Here is a 19,464-nt window from a genome sequence, read left to right on the forward strand (position 1 = left end):
GATAATATGTAAGCAAATGAAAACAGCTGTGCTCCAATAAAATGTTACCTTAAAAAGTGGGCCCATTGTTTGCTGATCTCTGATTTTGAAGAAATAGAGAAATTCACTGAAAAACATAACCAAAACTAACAAAAGATGAAAAATCTAAAAAGTCCTAGATCTTCTAAAGAAAATAAATCAAGAATTTAAAACTTTCCAAACTGAGAAAACTCCTGACCCACGACACCATGACTCATTTTCCCTAACATTTAAAAAACTTACAGAAGAACAAAGTTGGAGATTACACACTTCCTGATTTCAAAACTTACTACAAAGTTATGGTAACCAAAAAAAGTGATACTGATATAATGACAAACATACAAACCACCAAGGGAACTGTATTGAAAGCCCAGAAATAAACCCTCAAATCTACGGCCAGGTGATCTTCAAGGGTGCCAAGACCATTCAATGGGGAAAGGACTTCAACAAATGGTGTTGGTAAAACTGGATTTATAGAAACAAATGAAGTTAGATCTTTATACCATATACAAAAATTAACTCAAGATGAATCGAAGACCTAAATGGAAAGCTACAACTATAAAGCTCCAAGAAAACAAAAAGCTTCATGACACTGCACTTGACAATAATTTCTTAGATAGGACACCCAAAGCCCAGGCATCAAAAGAAAAATATGTTGGACTTCATCAAAATTTAAAACTTTTCATCAAAAGACAGTATCAATAGACTTGAAGGCAACCCACAATGGGAGAAAATATTCATAAATCATGTTTCTGATAAGGGACTGGTAATCAGAACATATAATTCCTACAACCCAGTAACAACAAAAAAAGAAAAAGCACAATTTTAAATATGAGCAGAACACTTGAATAGACATTTCTCCAAAAATATACACATAGCAAATTAAGCACATGAAAAGATATTCAACAGCAAGCATTATGAAAATGCAAATCAAAACCACAATGAAACACCATGTCACACCCATTAGGATGGCTGTAATCAAAAAAAAAAAAAAAGTCAAAAACAACAAGTGTTGGTGAAGATAGTGAGAAACTAGAGCCCTTGTACATTGCTGACAGGGATGAAAAATGGTATAGCCACTGTGGAGAATAGTATGGCAATTGCACAAAAATTTATTTTTTTATTTTTTTTTTTTTTTGAGAGAGAGAAAATGAGGAGGGGAGGGGCAGACAGGGAGAGGGAGAGAGAGAATCTTAAGCAGGCTCCACACCCAGCACGGAGCCCAACACAGGGCCCAGCTCTCACAGCCATGAGATCATGACCTGAGCTGAAAACAAGAGTTGGACACTAAACTGACCGAGCCACCCAGGCACTCCTCAAAAATTTAAACACAGAATTTCTATACAATCTAGCAATTCCACTTTCGGGTATATATCCAAAACTAAAAGGGACGAAAAATAGGTATTTGTACATCCATGTTTGCACCAGCATTACTCACAACAGCCAAAAGGCAGAAGCAACCCAAATGTACATCAATGGATGAATGAACAAAATCTGGTATATACAATGGACCATTAAGTCCATTATTATTAATGGACTGAATATTAAGATTATTCAGTCTTAAAAAGGAAGGAAATTCTATACATGCTACAACATGAACGAACCTTGAACACGTCATGCTAATAAGTTAAATAAGCTAGTCATAAAAGGATAAATATTCCAAGTTTCCATTTGTAAGGTTAAGAGTAGTCAAAGTTCATAAGTTCATTAAAACAAAAAGAATGGGGGCGCCTGGGTGGCGCAGTCGGTTAAGCGTCCGACTTTAGCCAGGTCACGATCTCGCAGTCCGTGAGTTCGAGCCCCGCGTCGGGCTCTGGGCTGATGGCTCGGAGCCTGGAGCCTGTTTCCGATTCTGTGTCTCCCTCTCTCTCTGCCCCTCCCCCGTTCATGCTCTGTCTCTCTCTGTCCCAAAAATAAATAAACGTTGAAAAAAAAATTTAAAAAAAAAAAAAAAAAAAAAAGAATGGTGGTTGCCATTCTAGGTGGTTGCCTACCAGGGGCTGGTAAAAGAGAACAGGAAGTTAGTGGCTCAATGGACCTAGAGGTTCAGTTTGGGAAACTGAAAAAGTAATGGCTATACGACAATGTAAATGTTATCAATGCCACAGAACCATACAATAAAAAATGGCTAAAATGGTAAATTTTGGCATGTATATTTTACCAAAATGGAAAAATATCTTACATAGACTCATATTATAAAAAGAGGAACTTCTTTGCAAATAATTTAGTGGAATCAATAAATCTATGATAATCAAAACCGGATAAGGACATTACAAGAAAAGAGAAATCACAGACCACAATCATTTATAAGCATAACTGATACAAAACTAAATAAAAAGGGTGCCTGGGTGGTTCAGTCGGTTCAGCGTCCAACTCTAAATCTTGACTCAGGTCACGATCTCACAATTTGTGTGAGAGAGCTCTGCACTGGCAGCCCAGAGCCTGCTTGGGATTCTCAATCTCTCTCTTCCTCTCTCTGCCCCTCCCCTGCTCTCTCTCACAATAAATAAACTTAAAAAAAAAAAAAAAAAACTGGAGCACCTGGGTGGCTCAGTAGGTTGAGCATCCAACTTCAGTTCACGTCATGATGTCACAGTTATTGAGTTGGAGCCCCACATGAGACTCTCTGCTGTCAGACAGAGCCCGCTTAGGATCCTCAGTACCCTTTCCTCTCTGCCACTCCCCTGCTCATGCTCTCTGTCAAAAATAAACAAAGACAGTCCCGCCCTGACCAAACAATGGAGGCCATTAACCCAGTGCTGTTCTATGAACCAAACTTGGACATCTGATCACTATATTCCACTACCCAGTAAGAAATGATAAAGAGACGTATCTAGAAAGAAGTTGCTGCGGCCAAGATCAAAGAGGTCCAGTGAATAGCCTTCTGAATGTTACTTTAAAGTCTCCCTCAAGCAATATTAATAAGATGGCAGCGTAGGAGGACACTGGGCTCACCGCGTCCGCTGACCACTTAGATTCCACCCACATCTGCCTAAATAACCCAGAAAACCACCAGAAGACTAGCAGAACAGACTCTCCGGAGCCAAGCATAGACGAGAGGCCCCCAGAAGAGGGTAGGAAGGGTGGGGAGGCGGTGCGCACTACCCGGACTGATGGGAGGGAGCCAGGGCGGTGGAGGGGCAGCCCACCGGGCAAGGCAGAGCCCCTGAGTCTGGCTTGCAAAAGCGGAGGGGTCGGACAGAGTGAGTTCTGACAGCCAGCGGAACTTAACATCTGGAATGTTATAAGTCAACAGCTCTGCTCCGAGAGTGGGAGGGCTAGAGGACAGTGGGAGGGAGAGTTGTTGAGCCCTGGAGGACACGGCTCAGCCTGGCGGGGAACAAAGGCGCTGGCCAGCACCATTTCCCTTGCCCATCCCCCAGCCAAAATCCCAAAGGGAACCAGTTCCCGACAGGGAACTTGCTTGCACCGTGCAAACACCCAACACTGTGCTTCTGCGGATCCATCCCTCCGGTGGCAGGTCTGACTCCCTCCCGGTGCCGCAGGGCCCTCCCAAAGGGGATCACCGAAGGAAAAGCGAGCTGAGCCTCCCCCTCCCGACCCTGTGCACCTTGCCAATCTACCCCAGCTAATACGCCATATCCCATCGAACCAGCACCACAAGCCTGGCAGTATGCAAGTAGCCCAGACAGGGGCCACACCACTCCACAGTGAGACCTGCCCCTGGGAGAGAAGGTACATACCAGTCTGACTGGCCCTGGCAGTGGGCTGGGGGTAGATATCAGGTCTGACTGCACCCCGCCCACCAACTCAAGTCACTCCACACAGCACAGGGGAAGAGCCCTGCAGTTCCCCGCCACCCCAGGGACTACCCAAAATGACGAAACAGAGGAATTCTCCTCAAAAGAAACTCCAGGGAGTAGCAACAGCTAACAAATTGATCAAAAGCAATTTAAGCAATGTACAGAAAATGAATTTAAAATAATAGTCATAAAATTAATCGCTGGGCTTGAAAAAAGTATAGAGGACAGCAGAGAATCTATTACTACAGAGATCAAGGGACTAACAAACAGTCAGGAGGAGCTAAAAAATGTTATAAATGAGCTGCAAAATAAAATGGATGTGACCACAGCTCGGATTGAAGAGGCAGAGGAGAGAAAAGGTGAGTGAGAAGATAAAATTATGGAAAAAGAGGAAGCTGAGAAAAAGACAGATAAAAAATCCAGGACTATGAGGGGAGAATTAGAGAACTAAGTGACACAATTAAACATAATAACATATGCATAATTGGAATTCCGGAGGAGGAAGAGAGAGGCAAAGGTGCTGAACGTGTACGTGAAGAAATCATAGCTGAGAACTTCCCTGATCTGGGGAAGGAAAAAAGGCATTGAAATCCAAGAGGCACAGAGAACTCCCTTCAGACGTAACTTGAATCAATCTTCTGCATGACATATCATAATCAAACTGGCAAAATACAAGGATAAAGAGAAAATTCTGAAAGCAGCAAGGGATAAACATGCTCTAACATATAAAGGGAGACTGATAAGACTCGTGACAGATCTCTCTTCTGAAACTTGGCAGGCCAGAAAGGAATGGCAGGAGATCTTCAATGTGATGAACAGAAAAAATATGCAGCTGAGAATCCTTTATGCAGCAAGTCTGTCATTTAGAATAGAAGGAAAGATAAAGGTCTTCCCAAACAAACAAAAACTGAAGGAATTCATCACCACTAAACCAGCCGTACTAGAGATCCTAAGGGGGATCCTGTGAGACAAGGTACCAGAGACATCACTACAAGCATGAAACCTACGGACATCACAATGACTCTAAGCCCATATCTTTCTATAATAACACTGAACATCAATGGACTAAATGCTCCAACCAAAAGACATAGGGTATCAGAATGGATAAAAAAATAAGACCCATCTATCTGCTGTCTACAAGAGACTCATTTTAGACCTGAGGACACCTTCAGATTGAAAGTGAGGGGACGGAGATCTATCATGCCACTGGAAGTCAAAAGAAAGCTGGAGTAGCCATACTTATAACAGACTAACTAGACTTTAAATTAAAGGCTGTAACAAGAGATGAAGAAGGGCATTATTTAATAATTACAGGGTCTATCCATCAGGAAGACCAACAATTATAAATGTCTACGTGCCGAATACCGAATACGGGAGCCCCCAAATATATAAAACAATTAATCACAAACATAACCAACCTTATTGATAAGAATGTGGTAATTGCAGGGGACTTTAATACCCCACTTATGGCAACGGACAGATCATCTAGACACAGGATCAATAAAGAAACAAGGGCCCTGAATGATACATTGGATCAGATGGACTTGGCAGATATATTAAGAACTCTGCATCCCAAAGCAACAGAATATACTTTCTTCTCGAGGGCACATGGAACATTCTCCAAGATAGATCACATACTGGGTCACAAAACAGCCCTTCATAAGTATACAAGAATTGAGATCATACCATGCACACTTTCAGACCAAAATGCTAGGGAAGCTTGAAATCAACCACAGGAAAAAGTCTGGAAAACGTCCAAAAGCATGGAGGTTAAAGAACACCCTACTAAAGAATGAATGGGTCGGGGTGCCTGGGTGGCGCAGTTGGTTAAGCGTCCGACTTCAGCCAGGTCACGATCTCACGGTCCGGGAGTTCGAGCCCCGCGTCAGGCTCTGGGCTGATGGCTCAGAGCCTGGAGCCTGTTTCCGATTCTGTGTCTCCCTCTCTCTCTGCCCCTCCCCCGTTCATGCTCTGTCTCTCTCTGTCCCAAAAATAAATAAACGTTGAAAAAAAAAAAATTTAAAAAAAAAAAAAAAAGAATGAATGGGTCAACCACGCAATTAGAGAAGAAATTAAGAAATATATGGAAACAAACGAAAATGAAAACACAATCCAAACACTTTGGGATGCAGCAAAGGCAGTCCCGAGAGGAACATACATTACAATCCAGGCCTATCTCAAGAAACAAGAAAACTCTCAAACACAAAATCTAACAGCACACCTAAAGGAAACAGAAGCAGAATAGCAAAGACACCGCAAACCCAGCAGAGGAAGAGAAATAATAAAGATCGGAGCAGAAGTAAACAACATAGAATCTAAAAAAAAACTGTAGAGCAGATCAATGAAACCAAGAGTTGGTTTTTGAAAAAATAAACAAAATTGATAAACCTCTAGCCAGGCTTCTCAAGAAGGGAGAGGACCCAAATAGATAAAATCATGAATGAAAATGGAATTATTACAACCAATCCCTCAGAAATACAAGAACTTATCAGGGAATACTATGAAAAATTATATGCCAACAAACTGGAAAACCTGGAAGAAATGGACAAATTCCTAAACACCCACACACTCCCAAAACTCAACCAAGAAGAAATAGAAAGCTTGAACAGACCCATAACCAGCGAAGAAATTGAATCAGTTATCAACAATCTCCCAACAAATAAGAGTCCAGGACCAGATGGCTTCCCTGGGGAATTCTACCACACATTTAAATAATACCTATCCTTCTCAAGCTGTTCCAAAAAATAGAAAGGGAAGGAAACCTTCCAGACTCATTCTATGAAGCCAGCATTACTTTCATTCCTAAACCAGACAGAGACCCAGTAAAAAAAAGAGAACTACAGGCCAATATCCCTGATGAATATAGATGCAAAAATTCTGAATAAGATACTAGCAAATCGAATTCAACAGCATATAAAAAGAATTATTCACCATGATCAAGTGGGATTCATTCCTGGGCTGCAGGGCTGGTTCAACATTTGCAAATCAATGTCATACATCACGTTAATAAAAGAAAAGAACCATAGGATCCTGTCAATCGATGCAGAAAAAGCATTTGACAAAATTCAGCATCCTTTCTTAATAAAAACCCTCAACAAAGTCGGGATAGAAGGAACATACTTAAACATCATAAAAGCCATTTATGAAAAGCCCACAGCTAACATCATCCTCAATGGGGAAAAATGAGAGCTTTCCCCGAGATCAGGAACACGACAGGGATGTCCACTCTCACCGCTGTTGTTTAACATAGTGTTGGAAGTGCTAGCATCAGCAATCAGACAACAGAAGGAAATCAAAGGCATCAAAATTGGCAAAGATGAAGTCAAGCTTTCACTTTTTGCAGATGACATGATATTATACATGGAAAATCCGATAGACTCCACCACAAGTCTGCTAGAACTCATACATGAATCCTCAGAGTCGCAGGACAGAAAATCAATGTACAGAAATCAGTTGCGTTCTCATACACTAGTAATGAGGCAACAGAAAGACAAAGAAACTTATCCCATTCACAACTGCACCAAGAAGCATAAAATACCTAGGAATAAACCTAACCAAAGATGTAAAAGATCTGTATGCTGAAAACTTTAGAAAGCTTATGAAGGAAATTGAAGAAGATATAAAGAAACAGAAAAACATTCCATGCTCATGGATTAGAAGAATGAATTTTGTTAAAATGTCAATACTACCCAAAGCTATCTACACATTCAATGCAATCCCAATCAAAATTGCACCAGCATTCTTCTCAAAGCTAGAACAAGCAATCCTAAAATTTGTATGGAACCACAAAAGACAATGAATAGCAAAAGTAATTTTGAAGACCAAAGCAGGAGGCATCACAATCCCAGACTTTAGCCTCTACTACAAAGCTGTAATCATCAAGACAGCATGGTATTGGCACAAAAACAGACACATAGACCAATGGAATAGAATAGAAACCCCAGAACTAGACTCACAAATGTATGGCCAACTGATCTTTGACAAAGCAGGAAAGAATATCCAATGGAAAAAAGACAGTCTCTTTAATAAATGGTGCTGGGAGAGCTGGACAGCAACACGCAGAATGAAACTAGATCACTTTCTTACACCATTCACAAAACTAAACTCAAAATGGATAAAGGACCTGAATGTGAGACAGGAAACCATCAAAACCCTTGAGGAGAAAGCAGGAAAAGACCTCTCTGACCTCAGCCGCAGCAATTTCTTACTTGACACATCCCCAAAGGCAAGGGAATTAAAAGCAAAAATGAACTATTGGGACCTCATGAAGATAAAAAGCTTCTGCACTGCAAAGGAAACAATCAACAAAACTAAAAGGCAACCAACAGAATGGGAAAAGATATTTGCAAATGACATATCAGACAAAGGGCTAGTATCCAAAAGCTATAAAAAGCTCACCAAACTCCACACCTAAAAAAAATCAAATAATCCAGTGAAGAAATGGGCAGAAAACATGAATAGACACTTCTCTAAAGAAGACAGCCAGATGACCAACAGGCACATGAAAAGATGCTCTACGTTGCTCCTCATCAGGGAAATACAAATCAAAACCACACTCAGCTATCACCTCACGCCAGTCACAGTGGCTAAAATGAACAAATCAGGAGACTACAGATGCTGGAGAGTATGTGGAGAAACGGGAATCCTCTTGCACTGTTGGTGGGAAAGCAAACTGGTGCAGCCGCTCTGGAAAACAGTGTGGAGTTGCCTCAAAAAATTAAAAATAGACCTACCTTATGACCCAGCAATAGCACTGCTAGGAATTTACCCAAGGGACACAGGAGTGCTGATGCATAGGAGCACTTGTACCCCAATGTTTATAGCACCACTTTCAGCAATAGCCAAATTATGGAAAGAGCCTAAATGTCCATCAACTGACGAATGGGTAAAGAAATTATGGTTTATATACACAATGGAATACCACATGGCAATGAGAAAGAAGGAAATATGGCCCTTTGTAGCAACATGGATGGAACTAGCTAGTGTTAAGTGAAATAAGTCATACAGAGAAAGACAGATACCTTACGTTTTCACTCTTATGTGGATCGTGAGAAACTTAACAGAAGTCTATGGGGGAGGGGAAGAAAAAAACAAAAGAGGTTAGAGAGGGAATGAGCCGAAGCACAGAGACTCTTAAAAACTGAGAACAAACTGAGGGTTGGTGGGGGGTGGGACGGAGAGGAGGGTGGGTGATGGGTATTGAGGAGGGTACCTTTTGGGATGAGCACTGGGTGTTGTATGGAAACCAATTTGACAATAAATTTCATGTTAAAAAAAATAAAATAAACAAACATTAAAAAATAAAATAAACAAACATTAAAAAAACTAAACAGAATTTAGCAAATCAATGCCAACCACATATAAAAAGGTTAATATATAGTAAGTACGGGTTTTATACAAGGAATACAAACTCCATATAAAAATTCAATGTGGGGCGCCTAGGTGCCCTACTCGGTTAAGCGTCTGACTTTAGCTCAGTTCATGATCTCACAGTTCATGGGTTTGAGCACTGCATCGGGCTCTGTGCTGACAGCTAAGAGCCTGGAGCCTGCTTCAAATTCTGCATCTCCCTCTCTCTCTCTGCCCCTCCCCCGCTAGTGCTTGCACTCTCTTTAAAAAAAAAAAAAAACACTAAAAAAAATAAAAATTAAAAAATTAAAACTCAATGTAATTCACCACATTAACAGAATAAAAGAAAATGTACTAAAATGTAATCTCAATTACACTAAATGTACTATTAGATAAAATTCAAATCCATTCATGATTTTAAAAAACTTGTAAAAAGGAAGAACAAAAAAGTATTTACGTTTAAGAGTATTTATAGCTAGTAACATGCTCAATAGTAAAATACTGAGCACTTTTCCTGCTGAAGTTGGGAACAAAGAAGAATGTTAATTTTCTACCCCACAGTGCAATAAAGAAATAAAAGGTACAAGCACTGGAAAGAAAGATGTAAAACTGTCACTATTTGCAAATGGCATGACTGTGTACATAGGCAATCCAAAAGAAAAAACCAAAAACTGTTAGACAAGTCAGAAAGGCCAATGAATGGAAGGTGAATATACTAAAACAACTGTATTTCTGAGTACTGATAACATACTTAGAAAATAATTAATTTTTATTTAAATCTAAGTTAACATACAGTGTAATAATGATTTCAGCAGAAGTTAATGATTCATCACTTACATATAACACCCAGTGGTCATCCCAACATGCCCTCCTTAATGCCAATCACCCATTTAGCCCATTCCCCCAACCCACATCCCTCAAGCAAGCCTCAGTTTGTGCTCTGTTTTTAAGTCTCTTATGGTTTGCCTCCCTCTCTATCTTATTTTTCCTTCCTTTCCCCTATGTTCGTCTGTTTCTTGAATTCCACATATGTATGAAATCATATGCTATTTATCTTTCTCTGACTGACTTGTTTCACTTAGCATAACACACTCTACTTCCATCCATGTTCTTGCAAATGGTAAGATTTCATTCTTTTCGATCACTGAGTAACATTCCATTATATGTATGTATGTGTGTATGTGTGTGTGTGTGTGTATAACACATCTCCTTTATCCATTCAGTCAATGGACATTTGGACTCTTTCCGTAATTTACCTATTGCTGATAGTGCTTCTATAAACATTGGGGTGCATGTGCCCCTTCAAATCAGCATTTTTGTATCCTTTGGAATAAATACCTAGTTTTTATTGCTGGGTCATAAGATAGTTCTATTTTTAATTTTTTGAGAAACCTCCATACTGTTTTCCAGAGTGACTGCACCAGTTTGCATTCCCACCAACAGCACAAAAGTGTTCCCCTAGCTCTACATCCTTGCCAACATCTGTTGCTTCCTGAGTCATCAATTTTAGCCATTCTGACAGGTAGAAGGTGGTACTTCGTTGTGGTTTTGACTTGTATTTTAGAAAACGAAAAATTTTTTAAATGCTGCTTATAACAAAAGATCATGTTTAATGATATATGTGCAATGCTTCTCAGAAAACTTCAAATCATTGCTGAGAAAAATTGAGGACCTAAAAATACACAAAGTAATGTTCTGTACATGGATTTAAAAACTCACTATGTCAACAAAATATGTGTTAAGGTTAATTCCTCCCAGAGTAATCTGATTTGATGTAATCGCAACAAAAATGTCAGTGGGTTTCCCCTTTGGAGGAAAATTAATTCTAAAATTTACAATTTGAAATTAAAACGTATATGGAAATGCAAAGGACTTACAAGTTATGACAAGGAAAAAAGAACAATTACACAAATTACACTATGAGATACCAAAATGTACTGTAAAAGTCAGTATGGTAGTGACACAAGAATAGACTAATGGGCTACAGAGCAGATACAGAGTTCAGAAATAAATCCACATATATTTGACAACCTGATTTGCAACTAAGACTTCAATTCAATAGAAAAAGAATGGTTCAACAAGTGGTGTGAATCAACTGATTATCAAAGAAAAAAAGGTACATCTTAACCTCTACTTCACACTTATAGAAAAATTAATTTGGATAAATCAAAGAAAATAAAGCTTCTAAAAGAAAACAAAAAGCAATATGCAAAAACAATGAAACTGGACCACTTACTTATACCATACACAAAAATAAATTCGAAATGGATTAAAGACCTAAATGTGAGACTTGAAAACATAAAAATCCTGGAAGAGAATGCAACAGTAACTTCTTTGACTTAGCCATAGCAATTTCTTTCTAGATAAGTCTCCGGAAGCAAGGGAACTAAAGTACAAATCAACTATTGGAACTTCATCAAAATAAAAAGTTTCTGCACAGTGAAGGAAACAATCAACAAAACTAAAAGGCAATCTACAGAAGGGGAGAAGATTGCAAATGACATCCAATAAAAGGTTAGCATCCGAAATTTATAAAGAACTTATCAAACTCAACACCCAAAACATAAATAATCCAATTAAATAATGGGCAGAACACATGAATAGACATTTCTCCAAAGAATACATACAGATGGACAACAGGCACATGAAAAGATGCTCAGCATCACTCATCATCAGGGAAAGGGATACAGGCATCCTGATAGGTATAGCAGCATTATCAACAATAACCAAATTATGGAAAGAGACCAAATGTCTGTAAATAGATGAATGGATAAAGAAGCGATGTGTGTGTGTATACACACAATGGAATATTACTCAGCCATCAAAAGAATGAAATCTTGCCATTTGCAATGACATGGATGAAGCTAGAGTATATCATGCTAATTAAAATAAGTCAGAGAAAGACAAATACTATATGATTTCACTGATATATGGAATTTAAGAAACAAGGAGCACAGAAGGAAAAGAGAGGCAAACCAATTAACAGACTCTTAACTATTGAGAATACAGTAATTGTTACCAGAGGAGGGGGGAGGGGATGGGTGAAATAGGTGATGGGGATTAAGGACTGCACTCATCATGATGAGCACGGGGTGATTCAAATAAAAATACCCCCCCCACACACACACACACAAAAGAAAAAACACAAAGAAAACAAGAGAATATCTTCATGTTCCTGGAATAAGCAAATATTTCTTTTTTTTTTTAATTTTTTTTAACGTTTTATTTATTTTTGAGACAGGGAGAGACAGAGCATGAACAGGGGAAGGTCAGAAAGAGGGAGACACAGAATCCGAAACAGGCTCCAGGCTCTGAGCGGTCAGCACAGAGCCGGACGTGGGGCTCGTACTCACGGACCGCGAGATCATGACCTGAGCCGAAGTCGGACGCTCAACCGACTGAGCCACCCAGGCGCCCCAGCAAATATTTCTTAAACACAAAAGAAAAGACTGAAAACTTAGACCTCAATGAAATTATGAGCTTCTATTCACCCAAAGATAACTTTAAGAGACTAAAAAGACCAGCCACAGACTGGGAGAAGATACTGCAAAACATACTTGGCAAAGGACTCATTTCCAAAATATGTAGAGAACCACCACACGTCAATAAAAAAAAAAAAAAAAAAAAATACCCAATTTTTAAAAAAATTTTTTTTAATGTTTATTTATTTCTGAGACAGAGACAGAGCATGAACAGGGGAGGGGCAGAGAGAGAGGGAGACACAGAATCCGAAACAGGCTCCAGGCTCCAAGCTGCCAGCACAGAGCCCGACGCGGGGCTCGAACTCACGGACCGTGAGATCATGACCTGAGCCGAAGTCGGACGCTTAACCGACCAAGCCACCCAGGCGCCCCCCCCCAATTTTTTAAAAAGGCGAAAGAATAAAGGCTTTACAAAGAAGTATATCCAAATAGCCATAAGCAGCATATGAAAATGTGCTCAACATCATTAGTCATTAGGGAAATGCAATTTTCTTTTTAATTTTTTTAATGTTTATTTATTTTTGAGAGAGAGAAGGAGAAAGCACGTGCAAGCAGGGGAGTGGTGGAGAGGGAGGGAGACACAGAATCTAAAGCAGGCTCCAGGCTCTGAGCTATTAGCACAGAGCCTGATGTGGGGCTCGAACACACTAACAGTGAGATCATAACCTGAGCCCAAGTCAGATGCTTAACCAACAGGGCCACCCAGGTGTCCCAGGACATGCAAATTTAAACTGATATACCACTACACACCCACCAGAAAGGCTAAAATTAAAATAACAAACATACGAAGTAATAGCAAACATTCAAAGTAACTGGACCTCTCATACACTGTTGGTGAGAATGTAAATTAATAAAACCACTTTGGAAAACTATTTGGCAGTATCTGTCAAAGTTCAATATACACACACACACACACACACACACACACCCTAAGTATACACCTAAGGGAAATTGTCCACCAAAACACATGTATAAGAATGTTCACAAGAGCTTTCTTCATAATAGCCAAAAGCAGAAAGCATCCCAATGTACATCAATGGAAAAATAAATTGTGAATCTTTAGCCAATGGAATACTACAAGGCAATACAAAGAACTATAGCTCCTGCAACAGCATGGGTTGACCTTAGCCATAAGGTCAAACAAAAACAGCCACACACATGTGATTCCAATTCATTAAGGTTCAAGAACAGGTAAATTTCTCTGTGTATATATAAGTCAGAATAATAGTCACCTGTTTTAGGGATAGGGCTACTGATTTGCAAAGGGGAGCCATGCAGTGTGCAGGAAATATTCTATATCTTTTTTTTTAATGTTTATTTCTTTATTTTGAGGAAAAGGGAGCCCACACGAGCAGGGAAAGAGCAGAGAAAGAAACGCAAGCAGGCTCAGTGCTCCAGCCAGATGGTAGGGGAGGCTCGATACTACAAGGAGACCACGCCAGCCAAAATCAAGAGTCCCACGCTCAATTGACTGAGCTACCCAGGTGCCCAGGGAATATTCTATTTCTTGATTGAGACAGCAGTTACACAGGTGTATACATACATAAAAACTGAGCTATATACTTAGGACTTGTGCTTTTAAAAAATGAAGATATTAAGATAAACTTGGAGAGAAAGGGAAGGAACCAAGAGTATTATTTCTTAGTGATAACTCTAGATTACTCAATAATACAGGAAGAGTGGAATATAAAAATTATTAACTTTCACCATCAGATTAAGACTTCCCTTATCTCCTATGCACGATGATACCTGCATTGATACGTGCATAGGAAAATGTCTGGAAACACCCAAATAAAAATATTAATAGTGGACAGCCCTAGATAGTGGGAGTAGAAAGACTTTCATTTTTTTTTTACTTAATAGCTTTTGCATATGATTTGAATTTCTAATATTTATTGATATTTTTACTTTTTAATTTAAAAAATAAAATAAAATCCCTTACTAACGCTTTAAAAAAAAAAAAAAAAAAGACTTCCCTTATCTCCTACAAAGCGGTTGGTCTGGCTCTTCTGAGTTTCCACAGATAATTTTTGTATCTCCGGGCCTAAGAGAGTTGCCTGGCATGTTAGTAATAAATGAACTCAATGAATTAATATATGAAATTTTAAATTACAGTTCATTTACATCAGACCAACCTCAAGCTAACAGAAAAAAAGCCTAAAAAGTGAGTAAGAAAGTTTTTAATTTTGCTGGCATTCTCAATTTGGGTTTACTCAATTCTCTGAAGATGCCACAGATAATGTCATCTTTCCTACTTAAGAGGCAGCACTTTCTTGCTATCTTTCAGACCCTTCCATTCCCCAAAAGAGAATGGCAATGTAATATTTTCCAGCTTCATTCACAATCTTAGCAATGTATATTAGCCTGTCCGGTAATGCTTGAGAACTAAGTAAGCAGACTGAACAATTCCGACAAGCACAATGAAACTGTTTTCCTATTTGTTGAGGCACCTTTTGGGAATCCAATCCTAACAAACCATCACTAGTAACAAACCATGAAAAAAAAAAAAAAAAAAAAAAAACTTCCGTAAAAGAAGGTCTGTAGTTTCAGGGTAACCCAGAATACTTTAACAGAAAATTTAAGCTTTTAAAGCATAAACCGGAGTGCAGGAGAATTCCTAAACAAGCTGTAAATGTTTCCAGGTAATGACAGCTACACAGCTTACCTGTTCCAGCACATCCAACTTTAACTCGAGCTTGCTGAGAACCACGTCTCCACCCCATAGTGAAAGCTGTAGATCTGACGGCTTTAAATTCTTGATGTAGCGATTCACATAGCTCATTAAAATTGGAGTCACATAGGACTCCAGCATCTTTTAAGGTGCAGAGGAGTCAAAGTCAGAAGCTGAATGGGGTAAAGGCAAACATGAAAAGTTACTGAGTCGTGGTGCAGCCAAAGAAAAAGCATTTCTCAGGAGGGGTTGAAAAGGCCGAAAAGCAAAAGTCCCCACCAAAGCAGCCGCTCGCCTCCTCCCAGAAGCCGAAAAAAACGAGTGGACTCTCTCCTCCAACTGCGACTTCCTCGCTAGTACAACTCCCCTCAACTCGCCTGGCGAAGGGTGGGAGGAATAGGGTTGAACTGAAGACAGCGAATCCCCTGGAGTGGGAGAATGAAGCGAGCGGGATCCCCTTTGGCCGCCACAAACCCTCACCAGCCCAGCCGTCCCACGAGGCCCTCGCCTCCAGGAACCCAGCCGGATCTACCACCGTAGAACTCGGACGGGAACCAGGCCGACTCCCGCCCCAGGGCCGTACCGCACCCTCCGCTGACACTTACGCCTAAAAGTACTGTGGCGTCCCCTCCACCTCCCGGTACCCGGCACCCGGCACCCGCCCCCGGCGGCGGCGCAGCTCCGGTACGGAGCCACTTCCGGGTGTTGCCCCTTCGGTGCTCAAAACAAACTGTCCCGCCACCGCCACCACTCGACTCCGCAGCGGGGCCGGAGCTCCCAGGCTGTAGCAGCCACTCGGCGCGTCTTCTTGGAGACCTCTCGTGTTGGGCTAGCCTGGTCCCCGCTCAGACCCCGCCAGCGTTTTAAGACAAAGCTCTAGGAAATGCGCGGGGGAGGTGGGCGGACCGGTAAAGAGGAGACACCGGCTATCCGGAAGTGGCGCTCCGAGGGAAAGCGGCTGCGGGAGGTTGAGGTCGCGTATGGGTGGGGAAGTACGGAGGGCCTCTGGTCGGATGAGGAGGAAGAAAGCGGGTACCAAAGCCCCGAAAACACAAGTGACTTTTGTTTTTCTTGGGAAACGGATCGCCTGGGGAGAGGAACTTGGGTTCAGTAGGCAGGGCAATAGCGAGAAGGCCGCAGGTAGGAGCAGCGAGGTGTTGCAGGCGGGGGCAGATTTAAATTTCGATCCGAGGTTCACTTGCTGGAGGAAAAGTGGAAAGTTAAAGGAATTAGGATGTGTAATTTAGGGGAATGCATTTTGACCAAACGTGTGGACAAACCCTCGCGCTCTTTGGCAAAGCAGTGGTTGAGTATGCCTAACTTTGCTGATGCGGGCGGGAAAGGAATGGCTAAAAAGAAGATCGTGAAGAACTATTATTGGGTTGCAGTCTGATGTGGGACTTTCGAAAACTCGAGGGAATATCTGAAAGAAGGATATAAAACCCCCAGAGATAAAATGAAAAGAAATAGCTGATAAGAAATGAATTCAAGACTTTTAAGAGGCTATGTTGGTTTTGTTAGGACGAAATGAATGTATAAAATACTACCTCTCCTTCCAGTATTTTGCAAACTAACAAAACAGAGAAACTCAAACACCTGACTCAGAAAAGTATACGCTGGGTTTACACAGAGCATGCTCCCTGATTTTTGGCCAGACTTACTCTAGGTAACCTCAAGAAAAAAATTACTGCATTTTGAAAATAGACTTGCGTTATAAAGTGATTAAAATACCCACGCATATTGCTGCATTTAACAAAATAGTCCATAGTACTTAAAAATTTTTAAAGCTCTTTACTGGAATTCAAGTTATGATTTCTTGAAACAGTGTTAGAAACGGCAATAGAAAAGAGACATAAGTGAAGATGCCAAGCTATTTAGATTTTTTATGTTTATGAAAGTTTGGGGGGGGAGGGGGAAGTAGGTAATTGCTAATTCAGAGCAACTGTCCCCTCACAAAAAGCCTGATGAACAACCCATGTAATCTGGGTCTTATTAAACCCCACTGAATTAGCAAAGTAAATTAATTTGTTAGTTATCTATTTCACCTGAAAAGCAAAGAGGCTGCCGTGACTCAAAAATCTTAATATAGAAAAATAGCTCCACTAATTGTATGAAAGCCCTAGTGGTCTAGAATTGAATCTACAGGTCTTGTTCTAGAGAAAGAAAAAGGGCCTAGTCTTAACTTGTGTGGCAATTTAATATATAAGAACAGTGATTTAATATAAACTTAACTAGATTTTTTTACCATGCTGTATAAGCAAATAATGATGTACTGGACCATTTTTGTTCTAGGATGCCATTTCTCTCTTGGAGCCAACAAGTAATATTTGCCAGATTCCTGCCTTGAGAAAATTATTTGGTCATTGATTTTTTTGTTTGGTTTTAAGGAAAAGAAAAAAAGTATTGGTTTCCAACCTGTGTTCCATTGCACCCTGTTTTCTAACCAGTCAAAATAATTTTTTTCTTTCTCCAAATTTTTATTTAAATTCCAGTTAACATACAGTGTAATGTTAGTTTCAGGTGTAGAATTTAGTGATTCATCACTTCCATACAACACCCAGTGCTCATCACAGCAAGTGCCCTCCTTAATACCCATCACCTATTTTACACATCCCCCTGCCCACCTCCTCTCCAGTAACTGTTTGTTCTATGTAGTTAAGAGTGTTAATTGCTTTGCCTCTCTTCCCCCACCCCAACTCATGTTCATTTGTTTATTAAATTCCACATGAGTGAAATAATACGGCATTTGTCTTTCTCTGGCTACTTTATTTTGCTTAGCATAATACTTTCTAACTCCACCTAAATCATTGCAAATGGCAAGATTTCATTCCTTTCTATGGCTGAATAATATTCCATTGTGTATATATACCACTTCTTTGTCCATTCATCTATTGATGGGCATTTGGGCTCTTTCCACAATTTGGCTATTGTTGATAATCCAGCTATAAACATTAAGATGCACGTATCCCTTTGAATCACTATCTTTGTATCCTTTGGGTAAATACCCAGTAGTGCAATAGCTGGATCAGAGAGTAGTTCTATCTCTAATTTTTTGAGGAACCTCCGTACTGTTTTCCAGAGTGGCTGCACAAGTTTGCATTCCCACCAACAATGCAAGAGGATTCCTTTTTCTCTACATCCTCACCAACACCTGTTGTTTCTTGTGCTGTTAATTTTAGCCATTCTGACAGATGAGGTGGTAGCCCATTATAGTTTTGATTTGCATTTCCCTGATGATGAATGATGCTGAGCATCTTTTTATGTGTCTGTTGGTCATCTGTATGTCTTCTTTGGAGAAATGTCTATTCATGTCTTCTGCCCATTATTTAATTGGTTATGAATAACCAACAACCAAAAGGATGTTGAGTTTGATAAGTTCTTTTTATATTTTGGATACTAACCCTTTATCAGATATGCCATTTGCGAATATCTTCTTCCATTCCAAAGGTTCCCTTTTAGTTTTGTGATTGTTTTCTTCACTGTGCAGAAGCTTATTTTGATGAAGTCTCAATAGTTTATTTTTGCTTTTATTTCCCTTGCTCAGGAGATGTATCTAGTAAGAAGTTGCTACTGCCAGTGTCAAAGAGGTTACTGCCTGTGTTCACTAGGATTTTGATTTTTTCCTGTCTTACATTTAGGTCTTTAATCCATTTTGAATTTATTTTTGTGTATGGTGTAAGAAAGTGGTCCAGTTTCATTCTTTTGCATGTTGCTGTCCAGTTTTCCCAACACCATTTGTTGAAAAGACTGTCTTTTTTCCATTGGCTATTCTTTCCTGCTTAGTTGAAGTATTAATTTAACATATAATTATGGGTTAATTTCTGGGTTTTCTCTTCTGTCCCCACTGATCTATGTGTCTGTTTTTATGCCAATACCATACTGTCGTGATCACTACAGCTTGGTAATATAACTTGAAGTCAGGAATAGTGATGCCTTCAGCTTTGCTTTTCTTTTTCAAGATTGCTTTGGCTATTTGGGATCTTTTGTGTTACCTTACACATTTTAGGGTTGTTTGTTCAAGCTCTGTGAAAAATTCTGGTGGCATTTTCAAAGAGATTGTATTAAATGTGTAGATTACCTTGGTGGCATAGACATTTTAACAATATTTGTTGTTCCAATCATGAACAACAAATATACTTTTCAGAGTACAGGTCTTTTACCTCTTTGGTTAGGTTTAGTC

General features: G+C 39.9%; 1 protein-coding gene across 1 annotated transcript in view; it reads right to left on the bottom strand.

Annotated features, from left to right (window-relative positions):
• Positions 1-16,146, bottom strand: part of VPS13B (vacuolar protein sorting 13 homolog B) — an 820,834-nt gene extending 804,688 nt beyond the window's left edge. The window contains exons 1-2 of the mRNA XM_030304021.2: positions 15,890-16,146; positions 15,279-15,457 (exon numbers count right to left, since the gene is read on the bottom strand). The gene's annotated coding sequence lies outside the window, so the exon portion shown is untranslated. The remainder of the gene's footprint in view (positions 1-15,278; positions 15,458-15,889) is intronic.
• Between the last annotated feature and the right edge of the window lie 3,318 nt (positions 16,147-19,464).

This window comes from Lynx canadensis, chromosome F2, assembly GCF_007474595.2.
Source record: "Lynx canadensis isolate LIC74 chromosome F2, mLynCan4.pri.v2, whole genome shotgun sequence".
Taxonomy (NCBI): domain Eukaryota; kingdom Metazoa; phylum Chordata; class Mammalia; order Carnivora; family Felidae; genus Lynx; species Lynx canadensis.